The sequence below is a fragment of the Penicillium solitum genome (genome assembly GCF_028829755.1).
Source record: "Penicillium solitum strain IBT 25940 chromosome Unknown utg000003l_segment0_segment0, whole genome shotgun sequence".
Taxonomy (NCBI): Eukaryota; Fungi; Ascomycota; class Eurotiomycetes; order Eurotiales; family Aspergillaceae; genus Penicillium; species Penicillium solitum.
Window position 1 is genome coordinate 1,043,001 of NW_027072123.1, and position 15,505 is coordinate 1,058,505.

Sequence of the window (15,505 nt, forward strand, 5' to 3'; positions counted from 1 at the left end):
ACTATAAGACACTAAGCCGAAGCTCGTACTAATATAAGATATACGTACCCGCTGGAATTCAACATACCTAATGCTTTAGCGCGCAAATCGTCTGTCCACTATATTTAACAGGTACTGTACTCTATATAACTAGCTTCGGTTCCAGCTAAGTGTATAAGAGTGGCGGTAGGTTGAATACCTGCTTTATATCACAAAACCTTTTTATATTTAGACAGTCGGACTATCTAAGGTTAAGGATGTCACTATTTATTACGTGTTTGAGGTATATAACAGACTGTTTAGACATTTTGAAGACTCCTAGAAGCGCCTATATCGGAAGAAGGTTCCTTAGAAAAAGGCGATGCTTTATACTTTAAAGGCTGGAGAGCAGAAGCTTGCAACTTACTACAAGGATACTAAGAAGGCTTATAGGCATCTTTATATAATAGGGACGATCCTTACCCCTATATATAAGCTTGACTACTTTAAGGGAGCAGATTGGGCTGGTGATAATACGGACTAGTATACAGTATACGAAAGCTCTCTATATTCCTATCTTAAGCGATACTATCAGCGCCAGCCTACAACTAGACTGCGCCAAAACCCGCAAACCCGCAAACCCGAAAAAACCCAACCCGCAAATGGGTCGGGTTTCGGGTCGACTTTCATAACCCGCAATGGGTTTCGGGTTAGCTTGGGTAACCCGCGCGGGTTTGCGGGTTACCCATGCGGGTTACTAAACAGTGCAAACATAGGAAGAGTCGTATCTACATAAATTGTGCATTTCTTACCTGTATCTTATTGTATTTCCTTTTCACCTTAAGAGGGTAAAAGCTCCTACAGCCCGCTCTAATTCCAATATACCACTACTATTTCTAACGGCTATCAGAAATTACTTATACGTGAAAAGCCACTTTAGCCTATACTGTTTCTGACCGCGGTCAGAAATCAAGCCTAAAACCTCCCTCGACTGCTACTATTATACTATATTTCCTATATATACTTAGATTGTAAATAACACAGTTATCAATTTGAAGCTAATGGTATTCCCATTCATCGTTATCCTGCCTTGTACGTTTCCGGGATCTAACAAATCCACGTACCTGAGTATTCCCTTCCTTAGGTATGGGTAGTGGGGTATCATACTCTGGTTCTTGATCATCGTTACTAGTTGATAGAGTAGGCTGCTCGGTCTCCCCTCTATTACTGATCTCTACTATCATCCCATCTTCCTTATCATCGCTAATCGGATCAAACTCGTATGTATAAAGACCATCATTCTGCTCTTCGTTGGCTGTCTCGACCTTATCGCGAGAGAAGAATTCCTTCAGAAACGTATACTCGGCTTCTTCGAAGTCAAACCTCGATATATATAGGTACATTATAAGATCCTGAATAGTGTCGGCGTTAAGTCTACCTCGGCGGTAGTGACAAATATCCCGAGCAGAGTTAAATAGCCTTTCGACACCCGCGCCGGTTGCTGGAATCGAAAGCATATCTCGGGCTAGGCTTATAAGAGCTGGGAATCGATGTTGGCTATCCTTCCAGAATAGAAGGGGGGATATATTGACAGTATCTATTATATATTAGTACTATATTTCATAATACTAGTAGTCGTACTTTATACATACCACTTTTAAGATACTGTGAGAGCTTATCACGCGATAGGTTATCAGGTTACTAACTTCCGAGTATTATATCGAGGCGAGACCCTAACCTTTTCGAAGACTGGTACGGTAGAGACGTCTGTGTACTTCTAAGACGTGCCTTATATAGTATAAGGTAGTCTTGAAAGCTTCGTCGATACCTCTGAGCCTATTACTCTTCCTATTCATCGGTTTGAAAGAACCGAAGCTTATTAGTAGGAGTAAGTATAGTTCCAATTGTATAAAGATCACCTCGGATATCATCTGTTTCGGCGTAATAGTCCTTAAGTTTCTGCTGTGCAGCCTCAAGAGCCTATAGTATATTTGTTTTCTAAGGGACCCTTTTACGTCGGAGCTGTGTAACAGATTGCTCAAGGTGCTCGAAGAGCTTGTTGTAGATCTTAAATATATGATGGGTAGTGGCATCCTTTATCTTTGATAGTTTAAGGGTGAATTTAAAGAAAGGCTGGGTGATCTAAAGAAGGTACTCGATCTGTCGCCATTTATCGTCATCTAACGCAAGGTCCGATCGCTTATACTTATCACAAAACGGCGTAAAATAAGGGCGAAGCCGCTTTATACGCCGGAGCATAAGAAAAGTGGAGTTCTATCGCGTTTTGACATCTTATATTGGCGCGAGTTTAGCTGATTCAGTCTGAAGGGCGTAAAATGCATCCCGTCGCTAGGGGCTTGCATTCACGTATATAGCGAGGTTTCGAACCTAGTAAAATAGTTAGTAAGGTATAAGAAACGGTGATAATATCATGAAATTAGATATAACTGACCTTACTTAAAGTATTGACAATTTCTCGCTTATACTGCCTCGCGTTTATTCGGGCGGACTGAGACCGCTGTTCTGTCCACCGAGTCTCTGTTGACTCATTCACTGGGCTCGCCTTCATATGTCCAAGTAGCTCATTGAGACTTAGCTAGAGGATATGGGCAATACATAGAACTCTAACAATAGTGGTATCTTCTGGCATTGCTTGCTGGAGACTTTCGACCAATGTTTTATTATTCGAAGCATTGTCGGTTGTGATCGTAAGTACCTTATGTTTGATATCATGCCTCTCAAGAACATCTGTAAGTACAACACTAAGGTTTACACTAGAGTGGGTTCCGTGGAGAGGTTCGAATCCAAGAAGGATCTCACGGTACTGCCAGTCCTTATCAATAAAATAGCCAGTAACTGCCATAAAGGCCTGTGCGAACGGTGAGGTCCAGCAATCAAGTGCAACGGATAGTTTTGTACTAGGAGGTAGCCTCCGTAGGATACTCTGCTGGCGCTCTTATACAGTGCTTTGAAGACGGCGTCTGATTGTTTTCGCGGAGGGAATTTCAGGTGGGGAATCCGCTGCTTATGCAAGTGCGACTAATGTATGAAATTCAGGGTGTTCAATCAACCGGAATGGGAGGCGAGCGACCGTAAGAAATCGTAGTAGCTGGTCCTCCCAGGCTATCTAGTTAAACGTCATCCGTGCTAAGGAATCCTGGTTCTAGAAGGTAGATATATTAGTAATGGTAAAGTACTAAATATAAAAGGTATAAGCATACGGTGGCCTTTATAAACCGAGTAATCCCCGACTTCTGAGTACGGTGTCGAGCTGCCTTAGTACAGCCAGTACCTTTGAGGTGCTTTCCCATCGTAGAGGTGCCTTGGCGTGCTGTTGTCCCTGATGATAGGGATTGAGGATGCTCTAAGATTGCTCCATATCGCTTACACATTACCTTAGGTGCGCCATCGGAGCTATATGCGACCTGATCGAATTCATCCCAAGATTTTGACTGATACTTCGAGTCCCATCTGATCTTAGTGTTACTAGGACCCCCATATTGTGTTCTAATCCACCAATCCATAAATTCTTTATCAACCATTTCGTTATAAAGAACGAATGCCTTTCTGCGGTCCGGGCCCACGCGTGTAAGACCTTCAGGGACTAAGAGTGGAATTGGTAGGCGTAGAAACTTAGGGTCAAATAAATTGATTGTAAGCTGGCTGGTAGAGGGTTCGGAAATAGTAGCGAGCTGCTCGTTCTCAGGCGTAAGGTAGGTGAGGTTGATATCACTATCATATAGAGATGATAAAAACCCGTCAGAATATTGGCTTTAAGACATCGTATCGGGGAAGGGTAGAGTTAAAGATTTTAGTAGAAGGACTTCACGTATAGGAAGAATCTTAAAGACCCTAGCAATCCATCCTAGGGTACTATGTCGCGTTTGAATGCGGGTTGATAGATCGTAGTACTAAACCTCTATACGATAATAATTGGCTTATCTGATTCAGCTTTAGTGGGTAGAGCCCGCATAAACCCATATAAAACCGCAGAAACCCGCGATAATGCCTATAATAACCCGCAAACCCCGCAGTATAACCCGAATAACCCGCGAAATAACCCGCGAAAACCCGCATAACCCGCGTAAAAACCCGCAAGAACTAAGAAAATCACGAAAACTACAACACCCTATCAAAATATATATCTACAAAATATATTTTTCTAACTCTACCTATAGTTTCTAGCTTACACTATATTAACTCTAATAAAGACGTAATTTCTGACCGCGGTCAGAAATAGTAGTACTGTAGTAGTCTTAAGGGAGCTTTCAATATATAGATAATTTCTGACCGCGGTCAGAAATAGCGGTAGTCGAAGAGTGCCTTAGACGTATAAACAAAACTGCCGTAGATTACTGTATTTTATTAGTATGAATCAGCATTTTTATACACTTCGCCATGGCTTGATTGGGAAAATTATGTAGCCGCGGGTTTTTGCGGGAACCCGCGCGGGTTACCCGCGCGGGTTGCGGGGCGGGTTGCGGGTTGGTCGAGTCTACCCATCGGGTTTGCGGGTTCGGGTTGCGGGTCGATTTCTCTTACCCATTCTCGGGTTTTGGCGCAGTCTACCTACAACTCAATCAGTGGATAAAGGCAAGGCTCCATAACGAACTAGGAGTATGTCTAGTCTACTTATATAGACCCGGCCGAGATCAGCTATCCAAGAGAAGTTTAGCTGGCGAGAGGAGTTAATAAGTTATCTCAATCTTCGTATGTATACTATAGAACGTGAAACCATAATATATACTAACTTCGTAAGGAACTAATAATGATGACCTATATCAATTCTGGAGATAATATAAGACCCAGTTCCCAACCCTTACGGCGCTAGCCCGGGATATCTTCTCTGTTCCTACTACTAGCGTAGGAGTTGAACGGTTATTCAGCTCAGCGCGGGATATCTGCTATTATAGACGTGGATCTCTCAATGCAACGACCATTCAAGATCTAATGATACTCCGCTATATGACGCGTTTTGATGCAAACCACGCTCAAGGCCAGCTATCTACAGAAAGCCAGGACCCAGGTGAGAGAATAGAGGCCGATGAGGAGGCAGAGGCCTAACTATCTGATTATAATATGGCTGGTATCAGCGATAATAAGGAACTTGAGTCTGAAACCGAATACGTATCTGAAGCCGATAATATGGACGCCCATGATCGTGATGCTTCACCTGGTCTCTAGGACCTAGACCTACCTCTGGATCAAGGGACTCTGGATCAAGAGATAGACTCAGTTGAACTTCCAAATCATCACCCAATAGTTAGAATCGTACAAAGCGATAGCCAGCGTCCACATAGGGAACGGAAGCGTCGGAGAGATGATGATGAATATGTATATACTAAGAGGACCAAATAAAGCGCAAATAATCAAACAAATATAATAATGATCTTTTCCGGATTTCCAGTTTACTGTAAATAGAATACCCCAAAATTACTGGCTTTTCTACATAACTTATGTATATCACGAGGTTAGTCGTGTTTGCACTGTTTACAGTGCTGCAGCACCGAACCAAGTGTCTGGTGCTGCCAAGCCTTGGTGCTGCAGCACCGGACCAAAGGCCTAGTGCTGCCGCAGCACTGGTGCTGCGGGACTTGTCAAGGCCTAGGCCTCGTAAAGATATTCACTACTTCCCTCGCTTCCTTATATATACTATATTACCCGTTTAGCGGGGGAAGTAGTAATATAAAGCTTAGTATAGATTCGGTAACTAGCTCGGTAACTAGGCCTAACTCGGGATTAGTACTTAGTATGATAGGTAGGGACTTAGGGACAATCTCTTACTTGGAATCCGAGGAAAGTAGATATTTAAGGCCTAAGGAGGCTATTTTAATAATAAAAATGATAGGCTTTAGGATAAAAATAAAGATCGAAGATAGGGTAGAAGGATATAGGTTAATATATATACCAGAATTAGAGTATTAATTTATTTAATCCTATATATACAGTACTATATAATAAAAGTGACTTAATTTTGTTAGGGGTTTATATATAAATTGTAGGTACCTACTATGTCACTACAATTATATAGGGACTTTAATACGAAGGCGGTATATAAAATTGGAAGGCGGTGTAGAGTGCGGTAGGCAGGTATAGATATTGAGGCAGGCGCATTACCGGATTAAGAAGGCGGTTCTGAAAAATCAGGTATTCTCAGGCAGGGGGGGTTCAAGTAAAGATTGGGAGGGGTCATATTTCCAATCCCCTATAAATGTGACGATCGGGACTGGACCGTACTTTCTGCCGTAACTAGCCGCCCTGACTTTAGAGTTTTCTGCCAGATGTTTCCGACTTGTAGATGTTTGACATGTTTGTACGAAGAGACAGGACGAGGATCTACAAAGGTCCTGTCGCACACGTTTCCTCTCTTCTTCTTCTTTTCCTTCTTTGTACTTAGTATTTTCGTTTAAATGCACTCTTTACTTTGAAGAATTGGCTGGTAACATAATACTAAGTACCATTCTCATTTCCAACAAAGCAGTACGACTGTACAGACCATCATCCTGATTGGTCTCGGTCACGCTTTACCCCACTCTCCGTTCCTTGGCACCGTACAGCCAAGACTCGAACCGAACCTAAACTGAAATCCGACCAATCAAGATGGTCGGACCGAAACGAAACCCACCCGCGAACCGCGGCAAGCAACCCGTTGTTGTGCCTGATGAAGAAGATAGCAATGAGCAGGATGTGACTGCTCACGATCCGAATACCCCGAGTCCCGAGACACTGAGACCAGTTGGTACTGGTGGACTTGATGAAGAAAATGATGCTGAAGAAGGGTCCTCTATGCGTGAACGATTGCATAAGACCCCAACAAAGGAGCGATTCCATGAACTCGCAAAAGAATACCAGAAGCTGAAGGAGAGAATTCGCGAACTCGAAGACGAGGTCACTGTCCTTCACACCGAAAAAATTGAGACCGACATTGTCATCGAGTCACTTAGTCAGGAGCGCGACGAAGCTATCGCTCACCGGGATATCGCAATCCGTGAGAGAGGTGACCTTGCCTACCGTTTTGTCAACCTCCAAACTCAGAGCAGTTCCGGCACACCGATTGTGGAAGCCGTTACTACTCGGAAGACTACGAAGATGCCAGATGCTCCAATGCTCAATGATGGCAAGGAAGTCCGATTCGAGACCTGGGAGACCGTGATACGACAGAAGCTCGAAGCAAATGCTGATCACTACCCGTTGCCTGTGCACCGTAAGCTCTATGTGCAGAGCCGTTGTGAAGGGAAGGCTCAGCTGCATATCGCACCCCGAATGAGTTCCGACTCAAGCAACCCGTATATGGACGCCGAAGACATGATTGTCCACCTGAAGACCGTTTTTGCGAATCCGAATCGACGCGCTGAAGCCTACACCGCATACCACAAACTGATGATGAAACCGAAGGACAACTTTACCGACTTCCTTGCTGAGTTTATGCAGCTTGCTGAAGAGGCTGCCGTGATTGAAGAGAACCGTAAGCGTGATCTGTACTCGAAACTGCCATACCTACTCCAAAGCCAGGTGATGTGGGCGGTCAACCATGACACCATGACATTCGAATCTTTCTCCAAGACCTGCCAGAGTATGTCTCATGAGATCAACCTCCAGCAGGAGGCAAAGACTACTTCCCGTACGCGAGCTACAGCCATCCTTGGCAGTAGTGCAGGAACAGGAACAACCACGAAGTCGACATACACTCCTCGTATGAAGCACGAAGAAAGTTCTAACCCCGGTAGACTTTCAAATTCCGAACGAGATACCTTGATGAGAGAAGGTCGATGCTTCAGCTGCAAGGAACAAGGACATATAACCCGTGAATGTCCGAAGAAGAAGCCAACTGGCATTATTGCTACAGTTCACCCATCTCCCCGCATCATTGAACTTGACGACAATGAAGATGACAACCAGGGAAAAGTCAATGCCTAGGCCAAGTCTCCTGCCTAGGTGGACAGAAGGTATCACTGTACTCGCTGGATTTACACAAATTGATTGGCGGTCCTAGAGATAGTTTAGTTTTCAATACTAGACTAATGCACAATGGACGCTCTTTTTCTATTTCAGCACTGGGTGATACTGGAGCAGATGGATACGTGTTCTTGAACCGAGGATTAAGTGTACTCCTCGGTAAACGATTCGGATTAAAAGCAGAAAGCATAGGACAGGAATGTCCTGTTCGAGGATTCGACGGAAAGCTTAGCAAGCCGATAACGCACGTTACTTTCCTTACAATGTGTGTGGATGGCAGGGTACAGCAGCAAGTTCCGATGCTGATCGCTGATCTCGGAAAATACGACATGATTCTCGGAAGAAAATGGTTTGCAGATCACGACATCTTACTAGACTGCCGTCGATACCGAATGATCTGGCCAGATGAGAAGACGCTCTTTGACGATGTGTCGAGCAAGATGGCAGTACCGACGCCTACCGCTATCCTCCGGAAACCGGAGCCGAACCCTGATCATCAAGCTGATGCTGACCGACGAGACCGTCTTTTCGGACGAAAAGAATCAAAGACGAAGGACGGTCATAGGCATACACGGGAGCACCAGCACGGGCACTGGCAGATCGAGGAACAAAGAAAAATGAGCCGGAACCTGAAAGATGAAAGTAAGACGATGACTTCGAAGATTCGGCGGCCTGAGGAGGCACTGCCAACAATTGACATCAGTGCTATTGGCGGAGCAGGATTCAACCGGTTGTATGAGCGTGGGAAGGTTGACAAAGGGACCGAAACCTTCTCTACCTCGCTTTATGAGATTGACCATATCATTGACATCAAGGTCTCTCAGATCCAGGACATAGAGATCGAGCAGATCAAGAAGACATTGCCAAAAGAGTATCATGAGCTTGCAGAAGTCTTCTCGAAGAAGAAGTCAGACGAATTGCCACCTTATAGGCCTGGAGTCGATCATGACATTGTGCTTGAAGCAGAAGCGCAGCCTGGATACTGTCCCCTCTACAAGCTGTCACTAGAGGAATTGAAGGCAGCAAAGAAGTACATTCTTGAGAATTTACAGAAGGGTTTCATTGTTCCAAGTTCTTCTCCATATGCCTCGCCGATCCTGATGGCGAAGAAGCCAGGCGGAGGATTGCGTTTCTGTGTCGATTTCAGAAGGTTGAATGCAATCACAAAAAAAGACTGTTACCCCCTGCCGCTGATTGATGAAGTGATCCAACGAACAAGCAAAGCGAAGATCTACACGAAGCTTGATATCCAGCAAGGATTCCACCGGATCCGATTGACCCCTGAAGCCGAAGATCTCACTACATTCCGCACACGATACGGATCCTTCAAATACAGAGTGACACCGTTTGGACTGACGAATGGTCCCGCAACATTCCAGAGATTTATGAACGATATACTCCGAGAGTGTCTAGATGAATACGCAGTTGCTTTCGTAGACGACATCTTGATCTACAGCGAGAATATCGAGGATCATGAGCGACAAGTCAAGGAAGTGCTCCGTCGACTACAGGAAGCAGGACTACAGGTCGCTTTGCCGAAATCTGAGTTCTCAGTCAAAAAGACCAAGTTTCTAGGTTTTATTGTGAGCACCGATGGCATTGCTGTGGATCCAGCAAAGATCGAAGTGATACAGTCATGGTCAGCGCCAACTACAGTGAAAGGGGTGCAGTCATTCCTTGGATTCTGCAACTTCTACCGACGGTTTATTAAAGCATACAGTATGATCTCGAAGCCATTGCATCGACTGACAAGACAGGACGTTCACTTTGAGTGGTCAATACAGTGTGAGGAAGCTTTCCTACGTCTAAAGCAGAATCTGATTGATGCACCGATTCTCCGACATTACGACCCAGTTCGGAGGACTAGAGTTGAGACGGACGCATCAGATGGAGTTCTCGGAGCAGTACTTACCCAGTACCACGAACAAGATGATTTCTGGCATCCGGTAGCGTTCTACTCGAAGACAATGCAGCAAGCCGAATTGAATTACGAAGTCCGAGATAAAGAACTCCTAGCAATCATCCGTGCATTGCAGGAGTGGAGACCTGAACTCGAAGGATTGTCACGGAAGGATCGTTTTGAGATCCTTACCGACCATCAGTCATTGGAATACTTTATGACGACTCGACAGATGAATCAGCGACAAGTGAGATGGAGTGAATTCCTGTCGCAATTCCACTTTGTGATTAAGTACCGGCCCGGAAAGAGGAATGTCATTGCAGACGCTTTGTCAAGAAAGGAGACCCCTTGCGTGGACGAGAGTCGTAAGATCACAATGCTACCGAAAGCTTGTCTAGATGAAGGAGTGCTCCCAACTCGCTTAGCTCCTATCACGCCAGAGGATACCGTTGAAGAGACAGCGGAGATCGTTGAAAGAGTCAAGGAGTCTAACCGTCAAAGCTCAGAATTAGACGAGTTCCGGCAGATGGTGCAAACAGGAGAAAGTTCCCGATGGACAATGCAGGACGGATTGCTTCTTTATGAAGGACGGCTCGAGGTGCCGGACGACGGAGATTTGCGTGCTCGTCTGCTCGATGAGATACACCGACAACCTTTGACAGCGCATCCAGGAGTCGAAAAGATGAAGAAACTAGTTGCGATAAGATACCATTGGCACGGATGGGTGACCGACGTAAAGCGATATGTTGACAATTGCTTGATCTGTAAGCGTACGAAGGCCTGGAGAGATCGTACACCTGGATTGTTACAACCCCTGCCGATCCCAGAGCGCCCTTGGCAGCATCTTTCAATGGATTTCCGTTCATTCCCGAAGGATCGTCATGGATACGACGCAGTGTTTGTGGTTGTAGATCGACTAAGCAAGAGGCCGATCTCTATACCATGTCAGAAGGAGACCAAAGCTAAGCAGATGGCCCGGCTGTTTATTGATCATGTCATACGTATTTCGGGAATCCCGGAGACGATCGTATCAGATCGCGGAGGACAGTTCATCTCAGAGTTCTGGACTGAGTTCTGCAGAATTCTAGGGATCAGACGGAAGCTTTCGACTGCGCACCATCCACAAACAGACGGACAAAGTGAGATCGCGAACCAATACATGGCTCAAAGGCTACGTCCATACGTCGAACAGAACCAAGATAACTGGTCTGAGCTATTACCAATGGTTGACTTTGCGGCATCAATCCTCCCCCAGGACTCAACGAAGAAGTCTCCGTTCTTCGTAGAGCGAGGCTACGAGCCAGCAATGACGTTCGACTGGAGAGATCGAGGATCATCAGCACCAACGCCAAACGAGCAAGAAGCAGCCCAGATGCTCTCGGATCTGCAGGAAATCTGGACTCAGACTAAAGAACAAATTGCAAAGTCGCAGCAATTACAGGTCCGGCAGGCAAATAAGCATCGTCGTGAGGAGGATTTCGGAGTTAACGACTTGGTGTTTGTTACGACGAAGGATTGGCTTCAAGATCGACCGAGCAGGAAGCTTTCACACCTAGCCAGTGGGCCATATAGGATCATTGAGAAAGTGGGAAATTCCTACAAGTTGGACCTTCCTGAAGCAATTCGAGTACACCCTATCTTCCATCCAAGCAAATTACGAAAGGCAGCGACAACAGAGCCTCTTACTGGACAGCACATGGATCCTCCTCCCCCGGTACAGGTTGGGGAGACAGACGAATGGGAAGTCGAGAATATCCTGGACGCTAGAACGCATTACCGGAAGCTGCAGTACAGGATACAATGGGTGGGACATGACCTCGATTTACAATGGTATCCTGCCGGCGATATGAAGAACGCACCGAGGAAATTACAGGAATTCCATGCGCAGTATCCTGCGAAGCCGGGTCCCCCAATGCGTTTACAGGAATGGTTACATGCTGACGAAGAAGATCGAGTTCTCGACGATCACATTGACGACAACAAGCCCGCATTCAGGGACTGAATGCAGTTTTAACCGGGGGTTATGTGACGATCGGGACTGGACCGTACTTTCTGCCGTAACTAGCCGCCCTGACTTTAGAGTTTTCTGCCAGATGTTTCCGACTTGTAGATGTTTGACATGTTTGTACGAAGAGACAGGACGAGGATCTACAAAGGTCCTGTCGCACACGTTTCCTCTCTTCTTCTTCTTTTCCTTCTTTGTACTTAGTATTTTCGTTTAAATGCACTCTTTACTTTGAAGAATTGGCTGGTAACAATAAATAATAGATTAAGAAAGTACTCTATTATCTATAAGTAGTAAGACTATAAGTTATAGAAATCTAAATTCTTAATTAAGAAGATTAAGTTCTTAGGCTTTATTATAAGTATAGATAGTATTACTATTAATCTAATAAAAATATAAATAGTCTAGTTATAGTTAATACTAACTATAGTAAAAGGAATATAACTAGTTACCTAGTTAAACTGATCCTAAGTTAGGCCTTGACAAGTCACGCGGTACCAAGCAAATTTTGGTAACGTTGCTCGGTGTCGCGGGGTACCGCGTGACTTTACGGATTTTGGTACCGTTACTCGGTCTCGGTACCGCATGGTGCTGCGGTACCAACGGTAGTCTCTACATAGTACCGTTCCTATATAATTTGCCAAGAAATTACCTATTTGGGTTGTACAAAATGCTGTGTAAGTCGATAAAATACTGTTTTTTACGAGTGTATGAGCTGTATCTCGACCTAAGTCTTCTATCTTTATGATCAGTGACCAGTATGAACATTCAAAACTACCTGTTTCTGCTTTGATAAAGTACCTGGACATACAATTATTGATATATATTGTTATTGCTTTCGTTCTATATCTATATTGTTCTTTCTGTCTAGTGTTTGGGTATATATATTATTCTTTTAGACTGAGTGAAGTAATGTTGATATAGAAATATATATCTAGAACGTTTTTAGGGTTTCATCCTTCGACTGTATTTCGTACCATATTAAGCTTCTATACTTCAGACCATATACTATATCCTGATTTATACTTATTATGTGAAGTTGTTGAATACTACTAGGTAAGTATAATTTCTGACCGCGGTTAGAGATTATGGGTGGAAGGTTAAGCACTATATATAGTAGTACTTATAGTAGTATAAATTTAATATATAATAGTAATTTCTGACTAAGGTCAGAAATCCAGTCTTTGACTAACGTTAGAAATTCAGTCTATACTATGTAGAATGGTTCAATGCTAACTTAGCTAAAACTTTCTACCTGTAGACTAGGGGACTAGTATAGACCCTGAAAGCCCTTATTCCTACGGTACTAAAGAAGGTACCGCGGGAGTACCGCGGTACTCCCGCGGTACTCCGGTGGGATATATATAAGAATACGAGGGAACTACCTAATCAAAATATAATAATACTATATAGCTTAAGATCTATCATAACTATCATATTTTGTAAAGATAGATTTGATCATTACTGAATCCCGACTCCTTTTATTCTTATAGACTAGAGCTACCTGATTATATGAGTGAGTATATTCCTTTAATCACTCCTTCTATTCCCTAAGTTGTCTATATACCACCTTTATTTCTGTTACTTCAATATATTAGATTTCCGGCCATTCTCTAAAGCTGGTCCCTCGTCTTAGGTATTATCATCTCAAATTGAGTTTCCTTATCGTTTTACCGATTTCGATCTTCTCTCCTAAAACCCCCTTATACTAGACTAATCAATCAGCTAATAAATACCAAATATTATTGATCACCCTACACTTAGTGTTTCAGAGTACGATACTCCAGTAACCACTACTCCTCTAATAACTCTTAAAAGAATTGGTAGCGGTTATAATAAAGAGTGGGTTCGGTATACAAAAATGAATAAGACACAATTCATTGAATGGTGGCGACATACCTCTGGGGCCCGATTGGAGCCTCTAGGCCGTAAGGTGAATTTTGAGGCTGAATACAAATCATAGTTATAGGAGCACTTTGATTAAGTTGCGCACTACTAAAGTGGCCACCCGATGGTTATATGTCGGAGGTGTGGAAAGACCATACCTCACCTATTAGCAACTAGAACCCTTAGTTCGCTGAAAAAGTACTGGGAGAGCAAGTCCTGTATTAGGGCAGGGACTAATATATCACTTCAATAAACCCTATATCAATCGCTACAATTTGCAGTAAAGTATTTATCCTTAAATCAGATAATCAATATTCTAACTTCTTAGTCTGATTGCCTAACCCCCTAGAAGATAGCCTTTAATACCAACGACTGGGAGCGAATCTAGATCAATTTACTCGGAATGTGTCAACTTCCTTTCTAATTCCTCGCGCGGCCAAAGCTCCTTAAGTTCACCCGTTTCGCCCGTCTATTAAAGGAGATGCCTCCACTCCTTATACTAAAGACCGCACGACGTCGCCTTAAAACAATCGTCTAAATAGACTACTAAAAGGTGCTTTCCTATCTTCTAACCGGGGCAAAGATCTCAATTGCTCTTGACTGTTGGATATCTCCATTCCAATAGGCATTTATAGCCATTACTGGCTACTTCCTTGATATCAATTGGGATTACTATGAGATTCTCCTCGGATTTCAACTAGTATATGGTCAGTATACTGGTAGTCATCTTAGTGAGATCCTTCAATAGGTACTTAATAAGCACAATATCATTGATTGAGTACTTGTAGTAACCACCGATAATGCATCAAATAATAAGACACTAGTGGAAAGTCTCTACCAGTCAATTGAAGTATTAAACCTCCCAAATCATACACGTATTGTCCGGATCCTATGTCTTACTTATGTGATTCAGCTAAGCTTAAAAGATCTTCTTGGACTGATGAAAATTAATCTAAAGAATGATACAGCCTATACTATATAGTCAGAGGAAGATCATGGTATTATGCTACAACAAATAAAGTCTGAAGAAGGTATTATCTATACCCTTACAAAGGTAAGCTATATTTTATATCTATATCTTCTTTAAATATATCTAATCAATATAGATTCGTGCTTTCGTAGTCTTTATTAATGCTAGCCCTTAGCGAAGAGAGCTCTTTTTGAATCTTTAAGAGGCTGAGCTAAGGCTTACACTAATATAGGATGTCCGGACTCGCTAGAACTCTATATATCTGATGCTCTAACGCGTAAACCGCCTTTCTAAAGTATTTAACCAATACTGCTCAGTATACAACCAGTCTCAATTTTAACTCAGTACATAAGAGTGGCGACAAGTCGATTACCTTCTTTGTATCACAAAGCCATTCTATATATGGACTGTTGGACTCTCTAAGATTAAGGATATGACTATTTCCTTAGTCTTTGAAGTATACAATATACTATTCCGCCATTTTGAAGACGCCTAGCGTCTATTGGCTCGGAAGAGAGTCCCTTGGAAATAGGCTATATTACGAGCTTTAAAAGCCGGTGAACAGAAACTCTTAGTCTACTACCATGATACTGAAGAAGCTTATGGACATCTTTATGCGATGGGGACAATTCTTACCCCGTCGTATAAGTTGGACTACTTTAAAGGTAATGACTGGGTTGGTGATAACCGGGATTGGTATCATAAGTATGAAAGCTCTCTACATTCCTACCTTAAAGAGTACTTCCAGGTTCAGCCGAATACACAGGCAGCGGATAAAGGCAAGGCTCTAGCTAGTACTGCAATGTCTAGTCTATTTGCCTAAGCCAAG